Raw genomic sequence first — 26,388 nt, 5'->3', positions numbered from 1 at the left:
TAGCAAAAAGATACTATGGTCCTTTTCAAATTTTGAAGCCAATCAATGAGGTGGCTTATCAACTCAAGTTTCCTAACCATTGGCTCATACACAATGCTTTTCATGTGAGCCTACTCAAGCCCCACAAAGGAGAGTCTCCAAATGAACCAATTATTGAAGACCCTCCTAAAATCAAAGATCAAGAAGAGGTACTACAACCCGAAGCTATCCTTCGGCATGAAGACAAGGTAATACGACATGGTAAGATTATCCTACGGTATCTTATTAAGTTCAAAAATTATTCTTTGAAGATGCTAGATGGATGCAAGGAATCCAACTTAAGGATAGTATGAACCTTGTCAACGCTTACAATGCTACATTAGAGTAAGAAAATGTACATGTTTCTTTTAAATGATCAATGTTTTTGTCTTATAAGACTAATTCTCTCTTTATTGTGCACAAATTTAAGTAGTATGCATACTAAGAATCATGTTTGGGATGACGACGTCTCTCAAACACCATGTAGAATTTGTCACTCTACTTGGGAGGATGAAATGGACTAAAGAGCAGACATGCTTGCGGCAGCTATGTCTCCCAAGCACCAAATGGATTAGTCATCCATCTTGGAATGATGTCGGAGGGTAAAAAGGGATCCTCTACCCACTAAGGCAATTTGACTAATGACTATGGCTTTATCTCTTTTACCTCATAGTCAAGGACGACTATGATTTCAAGAGAGCGGTAATGATTAAATCTAATATCTAACCAACCCAAATGATTTCTCATATTAAACTGATTATTTAATGTGGGATAATAAACGGGAACAAGGGTTAGAATATGTGCTTACGATCTATCTCAACACGGGGCCAATGGTAAAGGGGCCCAAATGAGAAATGGTCTGTCAAAGAGCAAGGTTAACTAATGGAGCTTAAAAGACCTTAGGGTTAGCTTCATTAAAGACGTCCAATGGTTAATGTTAAAAGTCCTTTGACCTTAGGCAAGTTAGGGCTGAGCTTGAGGTGGAAACCCGACCTAAACTTACCTTTGACCTTAGGCAAGTTAGGGCTGAGCTTGAGGTGGCCCCGACCTAAACTTTCCTTTGAGCTTAGGCAAGCTAGGACTGAGCTTGAGGTGGCCCCGACCTAAACTTGCCTTTGAGCTTAGGCAAGCTAGGGTTGAGCTTGAGGTGGGAACTCCACCTAAGGTGTTTGTTATGCTTGATGACTAAGGTACTTGAGGTACTTGTCATACTTAATGAGGAAGTGTTGGAGAAGCTTCCCATGCATGGGGGGTAAGGTTCTAGAGACCCTACAAACTTAATGAGGAAGGTGCTTGAGAAGCTCCTATGCATGAAAGTCCCAAAGTTAGGGGAATCTTTGACCTAACTTTCCACTCACCCAAAGGGCACCCCTTTCTCAAAGGGCACATGGAACAGATGTCAGACTCTCCCTAAGCTTAACCACATGGTGTGCTTGAATGCTATTGGTTGGGCTAAAGAGGGGTCCGATGAGCTTCTAGTTTCATCCAACAAATATCTAGATATTTTGAAGCTCTCTCTCTCTCTAAGGGGTAAGGAGGACACTTGTCAAAAGACTACCCATGTACTTGACTGCATGCTGCATGTGATTGGCTAGGGGGAGAGGGGTCCAATGAGCTTGAAGCATGCAAAAGAAACAACTCGTCCCAAGCAAGCAAGGGGGGTGCTAGGGGGATATATACCACACACACACACACTCATTTTATGGAACTATTCTCACTTGGAAAAAGTTGAGGAACTCCACCTCCTTCTCCAAACTTGTGAGAAGTGAGAGCCTACACCAACACTCTTGGCTATGGAATGCAAATCCAACCAAGAGCCATGCTTCAATGCTTAAGCTTTCCATCTTCTCCATCTTCATTACTATGCTATTATGTATGCTAGCAAGAAGAGTAATGATAAGTGAGGAACTATGTCTTTCTCCTATGGAATGTTTCTTCTTCCTCTTTCCTATCCTCATTCCCTGCTAGCTCTCTCCACCTTGGAAGGTGTTTGAGGCCTTGGGACTGAGGCTTGGGATAGTTGATGCTTTCTACAAAGTTTATGTTATGCTTGTGATGCATGAAGCTTTCCATCTTCATTGCATCACCTAGGTCACAAGGAACACAAAGATTGTATTGTACCAAGTCTCTCTTGATGGGAGAAACTATAATACAAATGCGGACCTCCATATGATTCCGGCCCTCAACTATTGTCATGTTCTCTAAACTCTCTCTCTCTTGCAAAAGTATTGTTCATGCCAAGTTAACTAAGTACCATGTTTATGTTGCTACCATCAATTGAGTTCACCCGCTATGCTCACAAAGTAATCTCACAAAAGTGCATCATCTAATTTCCTAATTCCGCTACTCTCAAAATTCATAGGCCATTTCCATTACACATAGCTCTAATATATTGTTGGGTCGTGCAAAAACACCTCTATTTATACCTATGGATTGTTCTTTAGGACCACTTAGCTTTTAGGTACCATGCATCACTTTGCAATGGTCAATACTTTCGGATTGGTAACATTGATTACACTTGAGTAGTATTTATTGATATTCTTTCTTTACCATTTATACTGCTATATATACCAATAACTTAAGGTTGGTAACATGATTGAACTTGAGTAGCATTTTCTAGGACTATATACATACTAATGTTGCCTCCTAAAGGTAATTCTACTACTATGTAAGCCAAGAGAAGATAAGTTGTTCACCTAGTCTTAGACTATTTAGTACATCTATTGTACTGTCAAGCTATATGCATTTAATAGCCTTTGTACTCCTTTGAATGGGCATATTCACCACACATATCTCCTTTTTTACCTTGAGCAACACCAACTCATGTGAACTCAACCATGTAGTGCTACGAAATTCCATATAGTATTTCCTAAAACGCTTAATTATATTGTATCTAGTGCTACTCTGTAAAAAAAACTTCTTTCTTCTACGTAGTGCATTTCATAGCTCTAATATATAGTTGGGTCGTGCAAAAACACCTCTATTTATACCTATGGATTGTTCTTTAAGACAACTTAGCTCTTAGGTACAATGCATCACTTTGCAATGGTCAATACTTTAGGGAAACTTCTAGTATTGTGGAGTAATACATGTTGTCATGAATTGCTATATGGCACTAGAAAATTTGTAACAAGAGTTCTGTATACATACTATCTGCAAGGATTATTGTTATGAAGATGGTTAGTGTTGCCAAGTGCTACATAATTCTACATACTACTATAAACCTATGAAATATTTATTATTAGGGATCCAAAGTTCTCATAGCTCTCTAACATGCTATATGTATTTGCACTCATCTATACCTTATCATATAGAGAGATAAAGATTTTATATATCTTATATGAAGATATATAGCACTTATATAAGTATATAGCACTACATTGTGCTATAGAGCTATATAGATTTGCAATGCTTTATATCCTATTGTACATATATAGTATATATGAGACTATCTAATGCTACAAACCTTTATAGCTTGCATTGTGCTATAGAGCAATATACCTTTTCATTTCTATATAGTGTGTTGTACATATATAGAAGTAGCATGGAGCTATATAGTAAAACATTGAGCTATATAGCTTGACTTTTTGCTACAAAGCAATATAGATTTTGCACCCGTATATAGTTTACTATAAATATATATAACAGTATATGGAGCTACATAGTACAAGATAGAGCTACATAGATTTAAATTGTGCTAGAAAGCTATATAGCTCTACATTGTTATCTAGTCTACTATACATGTGTACTATTGTATAGTTCTATACATCTATATATCTAGCTATAACTCTAAAGGACTACAAATAGTTGAGAGATGTATAACATAGTCCCATTCAACATTGGCGAGAGCTAGATGGTACTATGTAGTGGTATATAGTGCAGTCTATGAATCACTTATAATATAGAGATATATGCAGTGTCTTAGGACTTATTTAGTGCTTTTTGAACTTAAACTTTAGATATCTCCATAATTATGTTGTGCTATTTGCCACAAATATTGAACTTTATTTCAAATTTAAAGCACCTCGCCCCAATTTCAAATTGGCACAAATTAAATTGTGCCAATTTGCAATTGGCACAATGTACCTCTAAGAAGTTCATTACATTTTTTGTGAAGTAAATGCAAGACTTTTTTTTTTTTTTTTTGGCCAAGCTCATGACCAAATGTTGTACTTGAAAGAGGCAATTAACTATGTTAAGGCATAGGTATTTGGCTACCATGGTCTTGCTTGTGATTGTACTAGAGGATGCAAGGTTTGTTATACAATAGGTGGAGGTGAACAATGCTAAAAAAGAACACACCTATATAAAGGAATCACAGAGATGTGAGAAGGATTCCTGTGTAAGAAGCCTAATGGTAAGCTTTATCATAAACAAGCCTAGTTAAATGTCTCTTGTAGGTCATGCGTCACAAACAGGTGGAAGGCGTGTTTTAGAGAAAAAGAAGGTGAGCAAGCTATACCCTATTGAAGTATTTCAATATGTGGAATGGTGACAAGAAACGGAAGGTGGGAAAGCATATAGAGTTAAAGCATCAATTGTTACCAGTCAGGGAAATGTTGCAACTTCTTAAAACACATACAAAGTAGTTAATTCAATATAATTCTAAATACTTATGTTGCATCTAATGATGTTATTGTCTTGATTATTGACTTCGTTGAAAATTATTCTTTTAAAGAGAAAAATGAAGTACAATCCCAACATTGGCATACCAAGCAATGCTCTATCTTGGTGCACATAACTTATCATCACAACAAAGAGAATGGATAGCTTTTAAAGAAGTGACATTTCTACATTTCTGATGATACCATGCATGATACATTATTTCTCCAACATTGCTTCATGCTTCACTATAGGAGGATCGGTGATGAAGGCATCAATGTTTGTAGGCATCGGGTATGGTCAGATGGTTCTACATCACAATTCAAAGTAGCAAGGCCATTCTACTTTGTGAACAAGTGAATGTGTTGTGTATGAGTAAATATAGCTACAAATATAGGTCTGTAGTTTGACATTTCCATGATCGTAGGTACCTTGGGTTGACAAACATGCAAATGACTTGGAAGTTATTTGGGTTTGGACACAAAAAAGGTGAACATGATTGTACAAGGGTAGTGGTAAAGAAGACCTTATCACAAGAATAGGCAAAGCCTAGTGGTGTTGTGCTTAAGAATGCAAAGGATTTTGTGTCCTTTCTCTTGGATAGACTTAACAACATCACATCAAGCCAAGCAAAACTGCAAAAAGACAAGATAAGGGAAAATAAGTTTTGTTCGGAGATCAAGGTTGGTGATGTTGAGAAAACTTGTCTAATGGCTTGAACATGATCTACTTGGAGGTTTTGGGAAGAAGTATCTCAACTTGTAGTAAGCACTCCTCTTGGACAAGCACACCTTGAATCTGCAAGCTTGTGAGGGGAAGCAATGATGGAGCAACTGCATTGCATTTTCTTTTCTAAAACAAGTCCACAGAAAGACATGGAAGTACTAAAATGCCCACTCCAAGAATTCCCATGCCCCTTTGCACATAAACATGTTGTGGCACGCCCACTTGCCTTGAATGTTCACCATGCATTGATGAATGTGATTGGGAGTTTCTTCTTTTTCCTGCATGATTATTGACAAGCTCAAGGACAAGTGCTCTTGGTTCTTCTTCCAATGGTGGTTGGTCCTTCAATGTTGGTGAAGGCAAAACACTATGACACATGTTGAGCCCTTCATTTTCTTCAGCCTCAACCTCCATCAAGTTCACTTCTTCCTTACCAAAATCTAGCATACCACCGTCAACATCAATGGTGACCTTATCTAATTTCTCCATGTCCTCACATGCATGGCATGGATGAATTACTTCCACTTGAAGATGCATCCATGCCTACTTTGAAACCATTCCACAACTTATTGAAAATAATAGAAGCAATAAAGAAGGGATGGAAGAGATGCATCATGAAACAAGACATGGAACACAACCAGACAAAACTCATCAAAAGTCTACAATAAAAATGATATGTATTTGTGACAAAAACTGCTAGTTGTTGGAATGAATACATTATCAACAAGATGTGGATTGGAAGAAGACTAGATGGATAAAGGAGTTCAACAGAATGAGAGGGCTTTCAAGAAGTACTTTTTACTTCATCATTCTTTTTGTTGCACATCATTTTGCTTAAGAGAAAGTTTTTCTCTTCTTTGTCATCCTCTATGGCTATAGATGCATTCTCCTTGGGTTATCTCTCCTCATTTATACTGTAGTTCACCACTTGTGAGTGCTCTACCTAGGAGTGGTCCTCATCTTGGGGACTTGACCTCCATCTTTGGCACTTTGTGTATGTTTTGAATCAATAAAAATTCACATATTATTTGTGGACAAAATGAACAAAGATACAATCTACTTTCCTACTAGGTATACAAAGTGGTGAACATACCTTTTTTGGTTACCACTTTTCATTCTGTATAGGTTCAACTATGTAGGAATGGATTCCATCTGGTGCACTCTCCATACATGTGCAAAGGATTTCCCTATAAAAACCACATCCAAGAGCCCATTAAAAGTTCACACACACACACACACGCACACACGCACACACACACACACACACACACACACACACACACCATTTTAAACATGTGTATTGAACTCTCATCAAAAGTATCCATACATTTTTTTTAATCCCTTAAAAAAAGCTACTTTGCATTAGAGCATAGGTAGCAAGAACTCTCCATGTTGCAAGTAGGCTATTGCTTCTCCCTACTAGAGGAGGGGATATAATCCATTGATCCAACACCAATGCATAGATAGGCACCCTATCTAGGGTTTGGGACAAGAATTCCATTCCAAGGGGACCAAGGGGTTTTGGAAACTATGTGAGCATTGATCTAAAATATGAAGCGATATAGAATCTAGTGCCTCTGAAACAGATCCAAAAACTTCACCTATAACGTTGGTCATGTATTATTATGAAATTGCTAGCATTTCTTGTGTTTTTTGTGCAAGGTCTCCTTGGATGGAAAAAAGGGATGGTTGCTATGCCAAAAGTGTCTCCAAGGAATTGCAAAATTCAAGTGAGGAAAGGGCACTATAGTGCTTAGCCTCTGCCTCCTTCAAGTGAAACTACCCATCCAAGCAACAACATAGGTATGAATCCATTAGTGAAGAATAATAAATTACTACTTGGCTACCTAGTAAGGACTATTTCCACCTATGCTGTAGTGAATAATATATGTAGTATAGTGGGTTGTATTACTACATAATTGACTTTGCACCTTTATGAGTGCATACCCTTTCTAAAACAGGTGCAACACACTATTTTGTGAATTAAATAGTGCTATTTAGTGATCGTAAATAAAGATATATAGTACCATATAGTTTTATATGAAACCATATTTAGTGAATTGAATAGTGCCCAACAAGTAAATAATACTATATAGAATCACAGACTACTATATACTAATATTGACCTGAACTGCTATTTAGAAAATCCTTGTTACTTCATTACTATATAATATTATATCTCATATATAGCAAAAAGGTTAAATGGACCATTTAGCATCGAAGTTCTAAGCATATAATAATACATTGTAGTATGGTTATGTATTGCTATGTCGTGATATATAATTATGCTATGAAAACTTAAAAGTGCAGCGTACCTCTTGATAATCAACATTTCTATATGGTTTATATAAACACACAACAATATAGTGTAGCATAGCTATGCCTTGCCATGTTATAGTAAAACATTCTGCCTATAAGGCACTCTAAATCTTTAAGTATTAACACAAAAACATAATAGTACATAATAACTACCTCAATTGTTGCACTACAAATGTTATTTTATACATCACTATAAGTGACTTACACCCCTGTACATCACTATCACTATGTGCACACACTCTCATATAGATATCAAGTTATGTAGACCACTATGATTACACTTCCCCACATATAGCTATGAATTGCCAACACCATAGCAAATAACAAGTACAACTTATCCATCCCTATCCATACACACACCAACCACTACATGAGTACAAGTGAGTTACAACTCTATAGATCACTATCACTATGTGCACGCACTGTCATATAGCAATGAAGTTCTACAAGCCACTATGGCTGCACTTCTGCACATATAGCTGTGAATGGTTATGTAGATCGTAACAATTGATGTTCTCACTTTGGCAACTTTTAGAGAGTTTCTTAGTGATGCAATGCTAGATCTTCCAATTTCAACCTTTGCAAACACCTCATGTAACTTCTAATATCTCAGATCATCCACATCCATGATTGCAAGGACATTAAGAATGGTCTTGGAAAATATTGTGAACTCGGTCGTGTTCTTCTCTTTGAGTATCTTTCACTTCTCCTTAAATTGTACACATTTCTTCTCGAGAATGCCTTCAAGCCTCTTCAACCTTTCCTCGACTCTTTCAAGTAACTCCCAGAGGACTATCCTCTCACGGTCATCAAACTGTAGGTGAGTAGGGACACCCTTTCCTTGGATGATGTAGCATTTACAACACTATATTGGGCAGCAAATTCCATCTTTGAGAATGCACTCAAGAATCTACCTCTCTTTGTTTCAACCTCTTCTTTGGCCTCATAAGCATGCATGCTGATATTTAGCCTCTCGTGACCAATTCACCCTCTGACAACTAATGTTGTGAGCACTTTTGGAGTGCACACAAGAATCTACCTCTCTTTGCTTCAACCTCTTCTTTGGCCTCACAAGCATGCATGCTGATATCTGCCTCTTGTGACCAATTCACCCTTTGAAAACTAATGTTGTGAGCACTTTTGGAGTGCTCCTAGACAAAGCCCTTGCAAATAAGTTGGAAAGATCTTTATTGAAGGGCATCTCTTGGTACACACTAAAGAGAAATTTTATCAACTGCAAATATAAGTGTCATTGTACCCAATAGCACTTTTTCTCTGTGCCCGCTTCAGGGTAGCCACAAGCAAACATAGATGTCTAGTCCTCATCTAAAATGTCATCGACCCACAATGCCTGTGGCTTGAAACTACCCTCGTGCCAACCATGAACCTCTTTGAACTTAGCCTCGTTGAATTTCCATGGCTAACTAAAGTGGAGGTTAGGATGGTTTAAAACCTTGAAGGACATTGCGATGCCTTTGGGTACATGGGTATGGTTGTTTTGGCCCAAACCTTTCATTTCTTGGATCTTGGTGAAGCTTTTGTAGGCTTTGTGGGCATGCATTGGTTCCTATTTGGTTACATTCTGCAAAGTAGAAAACATAATAGGAATAGAATGAACCACCTTCTTATAACTTGTGTGTGTGTGTGCGCGCGCGCTCATGTAATCTATGATAATACACAAATATCCAGGAACTATGCATGAAAACTACCTGGTGTGTGTGTGTGTGTGTGTGTGTGTGTATGCTCATGCACCTTGTGATAATGCACAAAAGCCTAGGAACTGCCCATGACAGTTACCTGTTCTCTCTCTCTCTCTCTCTCTCTCTCTCTCTCTCTCTCTCTCTCTCTCTCTCTCTCTCTCTCTCTCTCTCTCTCTCTCTCTCTCTCTCTCTCTCTCAACACACACACAAATTATGCATTGACTATGTATTTCAATGAAGATAGTGATTTGACAAGAAAGGTTTTCCTCAATTACCTTGAGGATAATGTTCTCTGTCAATGTGGAGGTAGCAACTACCTCTGTGTGCTATGAGAGGGCGGAGGGAAATTGAATGTTAATAAGATTTTGGCTAGAGGATGTGAGGTGAAGCGGATGCATGCGAGTGCGGGTGTGTAGAGTGCAGTGTGCAGGAGATTGTACGCTTGGTGTGGGGGGTGGAGCTAATGTGGATAATACACCATTTCTCCTCCTTGCTTCATGTATTAAAGACTAAGATTAGAGTTACAGATGACCGATGCCCAGTGCCCGCGACCAGGGATGGCCTGCACCCTTACAATCTCCCACTTGAAGGCCATAGTGGACCAAGTGACCTATGTTAGTACAAAACTTTACAAATGTGAAGCATCATGATGCTTCACCCTACACCCATCATCTCAATACAATGTGTGAATTGCTATGTGGCTAAGCTCTTCGTAAGAGCATTTTCAGGGTTGTCATCCGTGTGAACTTTGGCTAACTCAATGCGTTTGCTAGCAAAATATCCCCTATCACATGATACCTACCTTGATGTGTTTTGACTTGGAATGAAACATGGGGTTCTTTGCTAACGCAAATGCACTCTGGTTGTCACAATGTGACACTGGAGTCTGGTGTATACCAAGGTCTCCCACTAGATGAGATGCTTCCTTCATAGCACTAGAAACAGCAACAAACTCAGCCTCAATGCTGGAAGATGAGTGCAATTTTGGAGACATAATCTCCAAGAGACTGTCGCTCCAAGAAAATTTTTGAATTTTAAAGGCCTCTGGGCCCTTAAATTTCAAGATGATTATTTGGTTGCTTCCAAAAGAGTTCGCTATAAAGCACACGGACTTTTTCTTTTTATAAAGAAAAAGTGGGACACCTTACCCAACTTCCACCCCATTTGCTTAGTAAACGCTTCGCATGTTTTTTATCAAATCATTTACAAAAATTGGCTTTTACATGCTAGCCATAAGGTTTTACATAAAAAATGAATAATTTGCTAACTTTTTTATAGCCACAGGATTCACTGATACAATTTGGAAGCATTTAACCCCGTTCAGTTGGGCTCATAATTACATAATCACAATGCTTGACTCAAGAAGAAAAAAAGTACAAAAATGTGTAGCTATAAACCTTCAGATTGCTATAAAAATTAGAGAATTAAAATGTAGGCTGGTGCAAAGGCTCATAGGTTAGCTTTATAGCTAGCATCCCCACCCTTCCCAAATTTTGGGTCATCTGTGACAGAGCTAGTCGATGGCTAGGTAGTGCTTTGGTCGTTGTGCTTCTTGTGAGATGTTTTTGAAGGTCCTCCAAAGATTTGTAGTATTGGATGTGAAGATATTTTCCTATTGTGGTTATAAATTGCATGGTGATTTTGTTGATTTCCACAAATACTGCACAAAGATTTTGTACAATAGGGCCAAAGGTTTTGGACTAAAAAGTGAAGAACTCGATGTAAAATGCCTCTTTGAATTTTTTTTTTAAGGTATAAAGGCAAAAACACAAGTCTGGCATAAAATCCATAAAGTACTTCACTATAGGGTTGGCCAGATAATGTTAAGTTTTGGCATCTCAAGTGAACTGCCCAATGTGGTCCCATTATTTGGTTTGGCTTTTAGGTATTTATTTTACTTATTTGTCAAAGTCTTGGGTAAGGCAATTTACTGGGATTGCTATATAAGAAACCCCTTCCTCCATTGTATACAAATTCAGTTATTCAATCTCCAAAAGTCGCTAAGGTTGCACAAGGAAAAACCCTGAGTATATATTTACCCGAGGGAAACTCTTCATCAAGCGCACAAACCCTCCAGTATGCGGTGAAAAATTGAGAGAGAAGGGATTCCCATCAGCGGTTTCACTACTCGATCTGATATTGGGCTTGCCTGTGCTTCCCTTGATCTGCCTTAAAGATCGGTCACTATGATTGGGAATGCCATTGCGTCTTCAGGTAGGCAGAGGATAAGGGTTATGATGAAAATCATAAGTTTGATGAGTTTGAGGGGAATGATGTGGGTTTGTTTGCCACTACTGAATATGATGAAGATGATAAAGAAGCAGATGAGATTTTGGGGGCTATTGATAAGAGGATGGACTTGAGAAGGAAGGATCGCAGAGAAGACCGCTTGAAGAAAGAGATCAAGAAGTACAGAGCTTCAAACTCAAAAATTACCGACCAGTTTGCCCACCCATGAGTGCAAAATAATGGGATAGCATTCCCAAGATTGGAGACTATTCTCTTTGCAATAAGAAGAAGAGGTTTGATAGCTATATACCTATCCCTGACACTAGTCTACTTGAGAAAGCTAAGAAAGAAAAGGAACACGTGTCGACATTGGACCAGAAGAGCAGGACAGCTGGTGGTGCTGAAACTCCTTGGGATGGTTTGATGGTTGTTCGGCAAGGAAGAGAGATCGTGCTTTCTTTAAAACTTGACAAACTTTCTGACTCGCTTGCAATAAAACATCAGGCTACAAGAAATTTCATTGAGACAGGTTGTAAAGAATGCTCCAAAAATGAAGATGTTTGGCTGGAGGCTTGCCACTGATAAGCTTTGGATGTTAAAGCGAAGGCCAAAATTTTGTCCAGGGGAGTTAAAGAAATTCCCAATGGATCTGTAAATCTTTGGATGTAGGCGACTAAGCTTGAGGATGGTGGTGTAAAAAAAAGCAGGGTTTTTAGGAAAGCACTTGAGCACATTCCAGATTCTGTAAGGTTGTGGAAAGCTGTTGTTGAACTAGAGAATGAGGATGATGGAAGAGTGTTACTCGTTTGTGCCACTGTGTGCCTCCTCCTCATGCACGAGTTTCTTTGGCTAGATCTTACTCGATTGGAATCTTACGACCAAGCTAAGAAAGTTTTAAATAGGGCCCAAGAAATGCTTCCTACTGAGCCTGATATTTGGATTACTGGAGCCAAGCTTGAGGAGGCAAATGGAAACATCAAAATGTTGTGCAAAGTTATAGAGAGGGCAATCAGATCTTTGCAGAGGGAGGGTGTTGACATAGACTGAGAAGCATGGATGAAAGAGACAGAGGCAGCTGAAAGAGCTGGTTCTGTTGCTACAATATGCCTGGCTATAATAAGGACTACTATTGGAATAGGTGTGGAGGAAGAAGATCGCAAACCTACATGGGTTGCTGATGTAGATGAATGTAAAAAGAGGGGATCGATCGAGACTGCAAGAGCACTTTTAGTATTTAAAGGCAAAAAGAGTGTATGACTAATTAGCTGCCCAGTTTGAGAAAAGTCACGGGACAAGCTAGGAGTTGTTTGGATAGTTTGCTAGAAAGAGCAGTGGAAAATACTACAAGGTTTGTTATCTGTATCCATCACCCCATGACAATGCGTTTGCTTGGCGCAGCACATAAACGCTACGGGGCAGGGCATGACTTTCGTTTCTTATATTTTTTGGAGAGACCACAACGCCAAATTTCCACCATACGTTTGTATGGCACCTCTGTATGGCACTGTATAATTTGTAGTTTTAGTCTGTGATGTTTCATTGCAAGACGATATGTTTAACTATTTACATTGCTTTTTTGTAGCTTGACTCAAACATTGTTCTTTGGCTTTCACAATTGGATGGCATTCGTACACAATTATCAGGTCGGTAGTGTAGTTCAATTTTTTAAATATGTTTATGTTCTCTGTATTTTTGAGTTTTTCAAAGCTTCCTTAAGTTTAGTTTGGCCACATGTTTTCCTCACCAGTGCATGCTAAATTTTGATCAGCGTATCTATATATCAAATAGACATCCATTTCTTTTCTCATAGTTTGGCAATTCAACCCATATATTAAAATAAAGGAAAATTAAGTACGCTTGATTGAGAATAAGATGAGTGTTTCAAAGCTGGTTCCACAATTTAGAGACGAAATGGTGGATATTACTAGGTTGAATGGTGCAATCTGCAAACAACTACCAAACTAGGTTAAGTTGCAACCCTTTTGCTTGATTCAATTACTCTCTTAGTAGCTCTTTGTTGTATATGGAGCACTATGGGACAAAACTTGCTTCTTTCTAATGCTCATCAAGTCCCAAACTAAGCTATTATTGGTGCCTATCAATTGGTTCTACTCATTTTCTTGTGTCACAATAAAACCCAAGGCGACAGTAATTACAATCAGCTAACAAAGTAGCCAACTGCACTCCAAAATCTATTAGATTATGTACGCCAAAGTCCCACCAAGCAAGACTAGTTTGATAGTGGTCCTACAAAGCACATTAACTCACATCGTGATTTGTTCACCTCTCTTGAGTCTGTCCCTCATGGGAATTCCATTACTTGTGCCAACAATGCCTCTTATCCGGTTCAGGGGGTTGAAAAGATTGTGCTTACTACTGCAAATGGCAGTTCTTGCACACTTGTTGATGCACTTTATGTACCTAGGATCAAGAAGAATCTTTTGTCTATATTTGCACTTGCTAGGCTTGGTCTTGTAGTCAAATTTGTGGATGATAGATGTATAGTACATGATCTCAGTTTTGGTGATGAAATTGTTGCATATGGCATTTTATGACGTGGGCTGTATAGGATCACTTTGTATGACAAGTGTGGGAAAAATTTTGCAAATGCAGTTGTGGACTCAAAGGCTATTTCACATGAAAAACTTTGGCATGCATGTTTTTGGTCATCTGAATTTTTCCAATTTGCTGCGTTTGCAAAAATCTAATATGGTTGCTTCTTTGCCGCATCTTGCACCTATCAAACATGTTTGTGGAGGCTGTATTTTGGGTAAGATGCAACATTCTAAGTTTCCAAAGGATGGTTCAGTTTGGGCCACATGCAGGTTGCAGCTTGTGCATAGTGATGTTTGTGGGCCCATGCAAACTCCATCCTTGGGAAATTACCTTTACTTCATGAATTTTATTGATGATTACTCCAAGCATGCATGGGTATATTTGCTTAAAGCAAAGTCCAAAGTATTTATGTGCTTCAAACAATTTTTGGCTACGGCTGAAAATGTGTCGAAATGTACTATGGGCACCTTCCATTCTGATCGAGGGGGGGAGTATATGTCTCATGAATTTAATGCATTTTTGGCTAGTCGTGGAATAAAACACCAATGTACAATACATTATATGCCTCAGCAAAATGGTGTTGTTGAGAGGAAAAACATGTCACTTATGGAAATGGCACGATGTATGATCAAAAGTCAAACTTTTTTGCATTCATTTTGGCTTGAGGCCATCATGTGTTCCACTTATGTACTTATTAGGTGTCCTACAAAATCTTTGCAGTCTATGACTCCATATGAAGCATGGCATGATAGAAAGCCTTTTATTAAGCACATGCGTGTTTTTAATTGTTTGGCATATGGTGCCACAAACACAGTGCAGAAAATTGGATGAATAGGTTGTCAAATGTATTTTTGTTGGTTAAAGCAAAGGTTACATGATGTATCATCCACAAACAAAGTGTATTCTGGTTTCACGGGATGTTGTGTTTGTGGAAGATTCTATTCAGCCCTTGTTGTCATATACTAGAGACAATAATGTAAGCTCACATGACATTTATGACACTTTGTTGCCTCTTTTCAGTGGTGGAAGTTCGAATGTAAATCCAATGAGAAAAATATACAGCATATCCTATGGGGGTTTTTGAAATTAAAATGTTACAGATCAGCCTATTATTGATGCAAATGTACATGATGTACTTGATAAGGAAAGGGTTGAAAATGATCAAGGTAGAGGTATGCCAAAATGGCTGGTGCATACATTGCGTGACAGTAAATTGGATGCACCATTGTCTAGTCGCACTTGTTCAGGGTCTCGCCATGCATCTTATGCATCATATTGTTATGCTTTGACTGTGTCTAGCTTACATGATGTTGAGGAACCTCTGTCTTTTGATTAAGCACATAATTTAGAAAATTGGATGGCTGCCATGCAATCAAAATATGATGTACTTATAGAAAATGACACAAGGACTTTATGTGATTTGCCTCCTGGCAAAAAGGCCATCAGTATGAAGTGTGTTTATAACTTGAAACACAAGCCGGATGGTGAGATTGATCGCTATAAGGCTTGACTTGTTCAAAGGGCTATGCACAACAAAAAGGTATAGATTATGAAGAGAATTTTGCTGCCACTTGTTGTATGACTACTGTGAGTTTTCTATGTGCATTGGCAACTCTTTTTGGTTGGGATGTACATCAATCAAACTTTTTTACTGCTTTCTTGAATGGTGACATATTTGAGGAAGTTTATGTAATGCAGCCTTGCAGTTTTCTCAAAAAAGGACAAGAAGATAAGGTGTGCAAACGTAACAAAGCTATGTATAGGTTGAAGCAATATCCTCGTGCTTGGTATGAGAAGGCTGGCACTCATTTGGTCAAACGAGGCTTTCATAACAGTCCAACAAAAAGCACATTGTATGTAAAGCATGAGAGTGATGTACTTCTCTTTCTGGTTCTCTATGTGGATGATTTGCTTATCATTATACCAAATGAGAGACATATTACTGAATTTGAGTCTGATTTGAATGCTACTTTCAAGATGAAAGATTTGGGGCTGTTGCATCATTACTTAGGTATAGAGTTCAAGTAGTGTGACGGTGGTATTGCCTTGTGTCAAAAAAGTTACATAGAGACATTGCTATGTAAGTTTGGACTTGAGGATTGAAAACCTATTGCTACTCACATGGAAATAGGTTTAAAACTGAGTCTTCATGATGCTGGTGATCTTGCAGATGTTACTCTTTATCAAACTATTGTTGGATGCCTCATTTATGTATGCAACTCGAGGCCGGATATTTAGTTTGCAGTCTCATAGGTTAGTAAATTTATGCATAGCCCAACGTCTAAGCATTTGCAGCTGCCAAGAGGATTTTTTGCTGTTTGAGTGGCACTTTACATCTTGGCTTGTTTTATCCCTGGGGGGATCATTTTGTCGTTAGACTTACATGTTTTTTCGGACTCAGATTGGGTGGTTGTTTTGACACGCGAGTGTCCAAAAGTGGTTTTTGTTTCATGCTTGGCAGTTCATGTATATCATGGTTGTTCAAGAAGCAACCTATTGTGGCCACTTCTAGTTGTGAGGCTGAGTACAGGGAAGCCTTCATACTACGATTGAGTGTGTATGACTCAGATGCCTTATGGCTGATTTGGGTGTTGGACATGACACTGCCAATACTGCCAACACTATCTACACTGACAGTCAGAGTGCATTGACAGTTGCAAGGAACCCAGTTTTTCATGCTCGCACAACGCACATCGAGGTGCATTACCACTATGTCAGGGAGAGGCTCTCAGCAGGGGAGATCAGCTTGGCTTATGTGCCAACACAAGACAACCTTACAGACCTTTTCACAAAGACATCTTCTCATGAGAAGTTTGAAGCTTTTCTCAAAGGTTTGTGCTTATTTCCCTTTGTGGACTGATCATGTCCTCAGGGCATGGAACTTCCCTTTACTCTATGTGCTAGCTCTTGTTCATCGCATCACTCAAGGGGGGATTTGTTACCATATACATGTGGTAGTGATGTGTGTGAATACACTTAGGACTGCCAATGCATTTTTCCCCTCACTAGGAGGTTTTTCCCCCCGTGCATTCTACATACACCCCTCACTCTAGGGCTATCTATATTTCCATTACACAATAAGTAATAGAATCTCCATTGTGTGCATTGAGCTTCCTTTGTCTTCTCCAAGATGCGTGTGTTATCCTACAACCCTAATTCCAATAATAGACTCTCTGTTGTGTGCCTTGAGCTTCCTTCATCTTCTCCAAGCTGCTTGTGTTTTCCTGCAACCCTAATTCCAATAACAGACTCTCTGATGTGTGCCTTGAGCTTTCTTCATCTTCTCTAAGCTGCGTGTGTTTTCTTGCAACCCTAATTCCAACATTCCCATCCGGCTTTTTGATAATAAAAAATTAGAAAGCTTGCAAATAAATGTGGGAATGTATAAATTGGAAACTTTTCATTACACTCATTACATGGTTTGTGTGGGTTACTCTAAATCCTCAGGATCTTAAACCTTCTCCTCCTTGATCATTTGGTGAAGGTGGAGATGGTGGTGTGAGGAATAATAGGTGGTGGTTACAAATCTACATGGTTTGTGTGGGTTACTCTAAGTTCTTAGGATCTTCAACCTTTCCCGCCTTAATCATTTAGTGAAGGTGGAGAATGTGATGTGAGGAATGACAGATGGTGGTTGAAAATTTACCTTGATCTGCTGAGCTTGTAGAGAAAAAAATGCCAAATGAAATGGTGCTATGTGATTCTCTAGAAATAGCCAAATTCTCTTCCAATATCTTAAATTTGGCATGGCCACATTGTGCACAAGATGACATGACATAATTCTTTCAAGTATTTTATTGGTGTTGTAAACAATGACCTTTCAAATGGAAATGTGTACTTATTGTCAAAGACTCTAATACTTTTATGTGATCACAAGGGAATTAATTCATGAAAGGGGAGTTTTCCCTTGAGAGGATTCTTTAGAGTATAATCAAAGATTGTGCAAGGTTAATTTAATCACATCATTTATGCATTAAAACATCAAATCATGCACATAACTTTTAGGAAAGAACATATTAAGATTGACAACTTGTTGAGGACTAGATTTTCTTGGAGCCAATCCTCCCTCCAAAAGGGCTTTGTATTATAATTTTCTCAATGAAAAATTTGATTACAATACGAGCACACTTTTAGGAAAGAACATATTAAGATTGACAACTTGTTGAGGACTAGATTTTCTTGGAGCCAATCCTCCCTCCAAAAGGGCTTTGTATTATAATTTTCTCAATGAAAAATTTGATTACAATACAAGATTGTGCTCTGGTGGAGCTTCCTTCAACCAATGAAGATAATGGCTTTATGAGTCCATGGTGTAACCCTCTTTGCCAAGCTCTAAACACCTCTGTGGGGAGAAAGAACTACAGGGATGTAGGTCGATGAGGGTGAAAAGAAGTGTTTCTTAAGCAAAAAAGTAGAATTTTCTTATATGCTTACTCCATGAGCCAACTCTCAGCATAGCTAGAATAGTAGAGGACAACAACAACATGAAGATGACCTTACTTGCTTTGATTTTTATCTAGATTGCTTGAGCATGGAGACCATCTCTTGAGCTCCCGTATTAGAGAGAAAGAGAGAGGGATAATTTGCGATTTGGAAACTTAAAAAATGAAAGATAGAGATAAAAAATTTCCACAGTCCCCCTTTTTGCCCTTCTTACACTTGCTAGAGATCCCCAATTGAAATGCTAGGTACATGGAAAAATCATAATTGAATAATTAATGGGCAACTAGATGCATAAGCAAACACACGTCCCCTCCCCTCCGTGCTATTCTTGAACAACTTGTCTCCTACTCCTTTTGACTTGTCACTGGTGCACACACACACACACACACACACACACACACACACACACACACACACGCACACATGTATACCTATACAACAATTTGATTATATAAATAGAACCAAAAAACATATTTTTTCCTTTTATACAAGGATCCCTATTTACCTAGTTTATTACTCCTAAGTTAAAAACCTAAAATATCATACTAGTCGATGTAGTTTTTTTTTAAAAAAAAAGGGGGTAACTCTTCTCCTTCTAATACCTCATGGGTACCCAACTCTTAGGTGATTATGAAAAGATCATGGCCTTCATTATCCTAAACTTCACCCCTGCTGGCTCTCTCTGTCCCCCTTGACTACACTACAACATGCAGTAGCCTATGCTAACTCCTACGATTGCTCACTCTCCCTCTCAGCTCCCCGTATGCAAGCAAGAGTGGCCATATAGGCGGCTTGGGAAACCATATCCATTGAGTAATCGATTGTGGGGCATCTTCTCACCTTGAGAAAATTGGATGCGCTATATAAGGTGAGGGTGCTTTGGCCCCTCACTTAGTCTATGGGTGTTTCTGTCTTTGTGTGTGAATTTCAAAGAAAGGAGTGGGGGCTTTAACATTGTGTAGCTATGGAAGTCCTTGAACTACCATCACAGGTTGGTATTCTCCGTGACAAGGGTACCTTGAGTAATGGTGTTGTACATACTGCATGAAAACTTTTATTAATTATTGTTACATGTATTGCATATGTATTGTCTAGCTTAACCTGGTTTTCTTGTTGGGAACTCTTCCATAACTGCATACTGTGCATTAAAAAAATGATAGTTTATGGGAGGGATGGTGAAACACTTTGGTGTGTGATACTCGTTTTTTTTTAATGAAATTGGAGATGAATATTGATGGGTTAGATGCATTCATGACCCTTTGGCATCTGAATTGATAGTAGGAGCTTCTGCTAATCTAGCCAACTCCTTGGTTCAAACCATGTCGTTTGATAAGTGTGTTCATACCCTCACCCAACTTGTCAACAACTCTAAAGAAGGGGTTGCAGATCTATCTGAATTCATAGAGAACATTCCCACTCTGACACTTGCTCACAAAGGAGAGTTAGCCAAATTTTCCTCTAAAGGTGCTGAACTGACCAACTACTTATGCAAATTATGTGGTCTCACCCTTGGGTTTGTTTCAGCTCCTCAATTTCGGTAGAAATACTATCCAACAGTTTATTTTGCAGGGACCCCTTGGCCCTTGATGCTATCAAAGACTTTCAGAAAGAGATATGTTCTCTCAACGAGACCTCGCTTATGGAAATGATACGTAAAGTTTCTAGGGTTTTTTCCTTCTTACCATCCAAACAAGTTGAAATCGAATCCCTTGGTGTGGACCATCACCTTTGGGCCCTTCCCAACAAAGGCTTTTTAGCTCCTATCTCTATCAAAACCTCGGTCTTTTTAGCTAATCTTTTGGCATCTTCAATAAAAGAAGCACGACTCAAAGTATTAAGAGGCATCCAATCTCTTGATAAGGGTGACCTTATTAAAGCTCCTTTCACTATGCAATTTCTTGATACAAAGAAATGTGGCTCAAACATTGGTTTGTATGTATGTACCAAGGCCTGATAGAGTTCTCCAAAAGTAGCTCTGAGTACTACACTGAGTCTATTTGGAACATTTACAGGCCTTATGTCAAATAGGCTTGTCCATTTCTTGACCCTAAGGTTTCTTGCGAATCAAGTATTATCTGGTTTGATCATGCTATAAGGTATTCCCTCAACAACTTGGATCTCATGTTTCTTGACACTCCTTCTGCTCACTACCTCTCCCTTTTTTGCTCTTGGCTTGGAGGCCAGGCCAAGGAACTTGTGTTAGCTCAGATGGTTTTTATTTAGTTTCGCTCCCTTATGCTCTCTATTCTCAAAGAGATGGCCGCAAACAAACCCGGGCTTCTTTTGACTATGTATGGTAACTATCTTGGTATTAAAACTCTCCATGGATTGCTAAAACCTAATACAGATGCTGAAGATTGCCCTACTCTTAAAAGACCCAACTCTCTCATATCCCCGACTTCTTCATACACATCTTTTTTGACTTCAGCCTCCTCTTCTCCGGAGTCTTATGGAGGGAGAGGGAAAGCAAGAAGCATGATTAGAGGGAGATGCAAAGGGTATCCTGTCAAAAACTTGTTGGATTTGTAATGCAGGTACTGTGCAATGGGGTCACGGCAAAATGCATATTATATCTCATGAAGAAAATGGGCACGGAACTTTTGTTCATTGCGTCTTTGCCAACAAAATTTTAGAATTCTTTTTACCTCGTTTTATATTTAACAAATGCTTTCTCTCTACCTTTGGTAATTTGGATATGGGTCAAAGCATGGTTTGGTGGTACAAAAAGTAGTGTCCTTGACACAACATATGCTTGGTGATTCTTGTGTGTAAAAACCATGGGCATTTTTTTGGAATTGGGGAGGGCAAATAAACTTCTTTTTTAAGTGGACGTTTTTTTAACTTTAGAAGCATGCAATCCTAAGAAGAGGTGGGGGTGACAGCGGGGCCGGGGGGTGGGGTTACGGTTGGGAGCTTTCACTCCAGCACCTCTCTCTCTCTCTCTCTCCCTCCCTCCCTCCCTCGCACATCCCTCTCCTTGTGTGTCTCTCTCAGTTTTGAACCTTCTCACCTTCCTTGCCGCCTCCATAGCCACCGAGCTGCTGTGTTCGAGCTCTCTCTCTCTCTCTCTCTCTCTCTCTCTATCTCTCTCTCTCTCTCTCTGCAAATGGATAGTACCGCAGGAGATTACTGTCTTGGTGATGCTCAGGACCTTTCTTTCGATGACATAGAAGGTGATGCTCAGGACCTCTCTTTCAATGAGGTAGAAGGTGATGCACAGCTCCTCTCTATCGACGAGATGGAAGGTGACGCACAGTTCCTCTCTTTTGACGAGGTACAAGGTCGCCCAAGCAATGTTCAGCAGATGCACATCAATTCCATTAGCACTAGTATTCCAGCCGGTAATCAGGCTTTTCTTCGTGATTATTAGGTTGCAAAGAAACGCGCACAGAGAAGCAAGGAAAGACATCCTACGTCTGCTCTTGGATTAAGGGAAGCCAAGTCAAGAAAGAACATTTGTGCAGCCGTGACTCGATGTTGGCGCAAGCAAACAGTAGGGATTGCAAAGAATGAGTAGAAGGAAATATTCGGCAACTCCTGGACCACCAAACATTTTCCTTGCTGCAACCATCAAATTTCAGCAAAGTCGAAGACACTGTTGTATCGGGTGTCCGCAACACTTTGACTCAAATCAAGGTCCCTCATTCAGCCAGTGAACTTTTTGTAAAGAGAAGCTCTTTGGCAATGATTCTGAACAGTAGTACAAACTCACAATCAGTAAACCAATCCAGAATGGCTAGTATCTTGGGGATCCATCGAAGGAATATAGCTGCAGCAAGCTCACGGCTAGAGAATAAAGATGAAGATGAAGTGTTGCCATTGAGTGCTTGTGAGAGACAATTGCCACGAGGAACCGTTATTACCAATGAAACAAGAGATTTGGTATATGCCTTTTGGACATCACAGAGCAGAGTTTCACCCAACAAGAAAGACATATGCAAGATGAGAATTGGAAGGAAAAGTGTCATCAAACATCCTATACATTTACTCGACGAATCTCAGGTACCAACAACTTCTAGTAATTGTACATCTTGTTTGGTGCTACTTAAGGCTTATTTGGTCCAGACAGTACCAAATTTGGTAGTCTGCTATACGATAAAGGGTGTTTACAGTACCAAAGAATATCTATAAAGTACCAAATCCTAGCTATCGACTGCCAAAGCCTATCCATAGAGTTTAAAACCCTCTCTATAGAGTACCAAAACCTAATTATCCAGTACCAATGCCTATGTATAGAGAACCAAAAGTCTATTTACAGAGTACCAAACTCAAAAGATACCACCAAAGCCTCTCTGTAGAGTACCAAATCCTATCACTATAGGACCAGGATCTATTTACAGGGTACCCCACACTTCTGATAGTACGAAAGCCTATATGTAGAGCACCAAATAATGTCTATCGAGTACCAAAGGCTATCTATGGAGTACCAAAGCACATCTGTAGAGTACCAAATCCGGTGTATCTAGTACCAAAGCATATGTATGGAGTACCAAAGCAGATCTGTAGAGTACGAAATTTGGTATATCGAGTATAAAATCCTAGCTATTGAGTGCCAAAGCCTATCCATAGAGTTTCAAACCCTCTCGATAGAGTACGAATACCTATTTATCCAGTACCAATGCCTATGTATAGAGAACCAAAAACTATTTACAGAGTACCAAACTCATCGGATACCACCAAAGACTATCTGTAGAGTACCAAATCCTATTTCTAGAGTACCAAACCCTATCACTATAGGACCAAAGTCTATTTACAGGGTACCCCACACTTCTGATAGTACCGAAGCCTATATGTAGAGTACCAAATACTGTCTATCGAGTACCAAAGGCTATCTATAAAGTACCAAAGCACATATGTAGGGTACCAAATCCGGTATATCGAGTACCAAAGCCTATCTATGGAGTACCAACTCAGATCTGTAGAGTACCAAATCCGGTATATCGAGTACAAAATCCTAGCGATCGAGTGCCAAAGCCTATCCATAGAGTTTCAAATCCTCTCGACAGAGTACCAAAACCTATTTATCCAGTACCAATGCCTATGTATAGAGAACCAAAGTCTATTTACAGAGTACCAAACTCATCGGATACCACCAAAGACTATCTGTAGAGTACCAAATCCGCTCTGAAGAGTACCAGATCCTATCTGTAGAGTACCAAAGCCTACCACTATAGGACCAAAGTCTATTTATAGGGTACCCCACACTTCTGATAGTACCAAAGCCTATATGTAGAGTACCAAACTCATCGGATACCACCAACGACTATCTGTAGAGTACCAAATCCTACCACTATAGGACCAAAGTATATTTACAGGGTACCCCACACTTCTGATAGTATGAAAGCCTATATGTAGAGTACCAAATAATATCTATAGAGTACCAAAGACTACCGACAGTACCAAATCTACGATACCATATTTGGAACTTTTTGGTACTGTTGAACTTGGGTGCACGTCTGTCCACTATTACAATACCAAATTTGGTACTTTTGGTTATTGTTGAACTTGGGTGCACTTCTGTCCACTATTATAGTACCATATTTGGAACTGTCGAAAGCCAGTTTTGGCACTACTGCAGTAGTGAAATTTTACCAGTACCATGATGTTGGTTTTTTTCTGAATCGTTTTGTTTTTGTGCCATAGGTTGACCTGTACCAAAGATTCAAGAAGGCTCACCCAACAGTGGTAGTGTCTCTTAGATGCTTCGAGGCATTGAAGCCATACTTTGTACGGAAGTTGAAGGGCAGAAATACTTGTTGCTGTGTGGTTCATGTGCAGATGCTCTATTTCAAAGAGGCCCTTAATCAAATGCGACAGAACAAGTTCGGGCACCACAGGAAAGGTCACCTTTGCACTTGCTCTGTTTGTTGCAGAGGTGATGAGAGAGGAACATTTTTTGCAAACCAAGCAGTGTGCCAGCACATCACCGTTATGTGGGAATCCATCATGTGCCCAAAGCCTCCAAATTGTGAATACCATGCAAAGAAATTCTTGATGGGGGACTGCTCACAATGTGGAGTACGGAGGTTGACATTTTGTCCCGATGAGATAGCAAAGGATAGCAAGGAGGTGTCTGTGAAGGTTTTGATGGAGGTTGGAACAGGACAGGTTCACGAAGGTGGGAGTGAGAAGAAGAGAAGGGACTTGATTGTGCAACGGATGAAAAGTGGGACTTTTCTTAGCCTATTTTCAGCCCATCTGATAGGCTTCATCAGGCACAACTTTGTCTTTCGCTGACAAGCCCAACAATTCAAGGACTGTTTGCAAAATTTTCCTAGCAATGTTGTAGTATCTGTTATTGACTTTGCGGAGAATTATTCCTTTAAAGTTCAGAATGAAATTCAGTCAATGCATTGGTGGTCTACCCAAGTCACAATACTTGTGCACATCACTTATTTAAGAAATGCAGCAGGTGGTACACAGAAGACGCTACACTTCTACATATCGGATGACAAGCAGCATGAAACATTGTTTGTACAACATTGTTTCTTGCTCCATGACAAGTGGCTGAAAGAACGAGGACATTCTCTACAACAACATTAGGTTTGGTCAGATGGTGCTGCTTCACAATTCAAGGCCCATAGACCTTACTATTTTGTGGCCAGGTACTATCAAATGACAGGCTTGCACATGATGCATAACTTCTCTGCATCCGGCCATGGAAAAGGTGAACATGATGGGGTAGGGGCAGTCATCAAGAGAACTTTGACGCATGAGGAATTGAAACCAGATGGATGGCGTATGAAGTGTGCAGCCGATGTTGTCAACTTTTTGATAGCAACTTTTTACCCAAGAGAACAGTCTCAAAGGTGTAATACACAAAGAGTCTTTTGCCTTATTGGCGCGAATGAAGTGCAACGCAATATGCAATGGGACTGTGAGCGCATCGTTGGCTCCCGCTCATTTCATTGTGCTGATGGCTATTCACAGGACAACCGCACCGCCATACGTTTTTGATCACTTTCATGCTTTTGTGATCCGTGTATGCGTGGGTTGTGGAGAAGATGCAGGAACACAATGCACATTGAAGAATGGAAATATGTTTGCATCAAACCCTTGCCAGAGTCCAGGGATACAATTAGGGATGACGAATCAGATGACGAGGAGGAGGGTGGAGATTCAACATCGATTTCGATGAGCCAAGTGTCCAACCTGCACTATATGAAGGATGCCCTGAAATGTTAAGTGGCATGCTGTCCATAGGGGATAATTTTGCAGTAAAAGCAGCTGAGGCAAACGAAGACTTCTACATTATCAAATGCACAGAAGTGTTGTACCAAACGGTGAAAGCACAAAAGGATAAGTGGCATAACAGAATTGTTAGAGGAGGGAAGGTTGTTGAAGGCTTTTTTTATGGCCAAGTTGAAGGAAAAGCTGATACATACCGGCTATTGGATCACACATCTCCGGTAATGATCTACTCTCATCTTGTTAGGGCCATACGTTTCTCGATGGAGCCTATTGCAAGATCCCTAGGTCAAATTTTACAATACAAGTTGTCTACTGAAGTATATGAGAGGATATACAATAGCATGCCATATCATGATGATGAGAGCGACGAAGGTGCGTCCATGTTACTTGAGGGCAATGAGAAGCCCTGATTGAACAACTGAATCCGGTAGTCAATAGTACCAAATCTAGTAGTCAACAGTACCAAGTGTATTCCGCACTATGTGCTTTTTAGTGACTGAGTCAACTTGATTTTTTGGCCCTGAGCTTTATCTGTTCTCTCTATCTAGTTCTGTGTTGGTATGTTACCTTTCATTACATTACTGTTTCAGTTTTCCTCACTATA

The 26,388-nt window shown here is 39.5% G+C and overlaps 1 pseudogene; it reads left to right on the top strand.

The window, feature by feature from the left end:
- The window catches only part of LOC147425722 (protein STABILIZED1-like), an 82,010-nt pseudogene that overhangs the window by 7,372 nt on the left and 48,250 nt on the right, over positions 1–26,388 (top strand).

Source organism: Adiantum capillus-veneris, chromosome 25 (assembly GCF_014529385.1).
Source record: "Adiantum capillus-veneris isolate H3 chromosome 25, ASM1452938v2, whole genome shotgun sequence".
Lineage (NCBI taxonomy): Eukaryota > Viridiplantae > Streptophyta > Polypodiopsida > Polypodiales > Pteridaceae > Adiantum > Adiantum capillus-veneris.
Note: the sequence above shows the minus strand (reverse complement) of the source record. Positions and strands in the feature narration are given on the sequence as shown.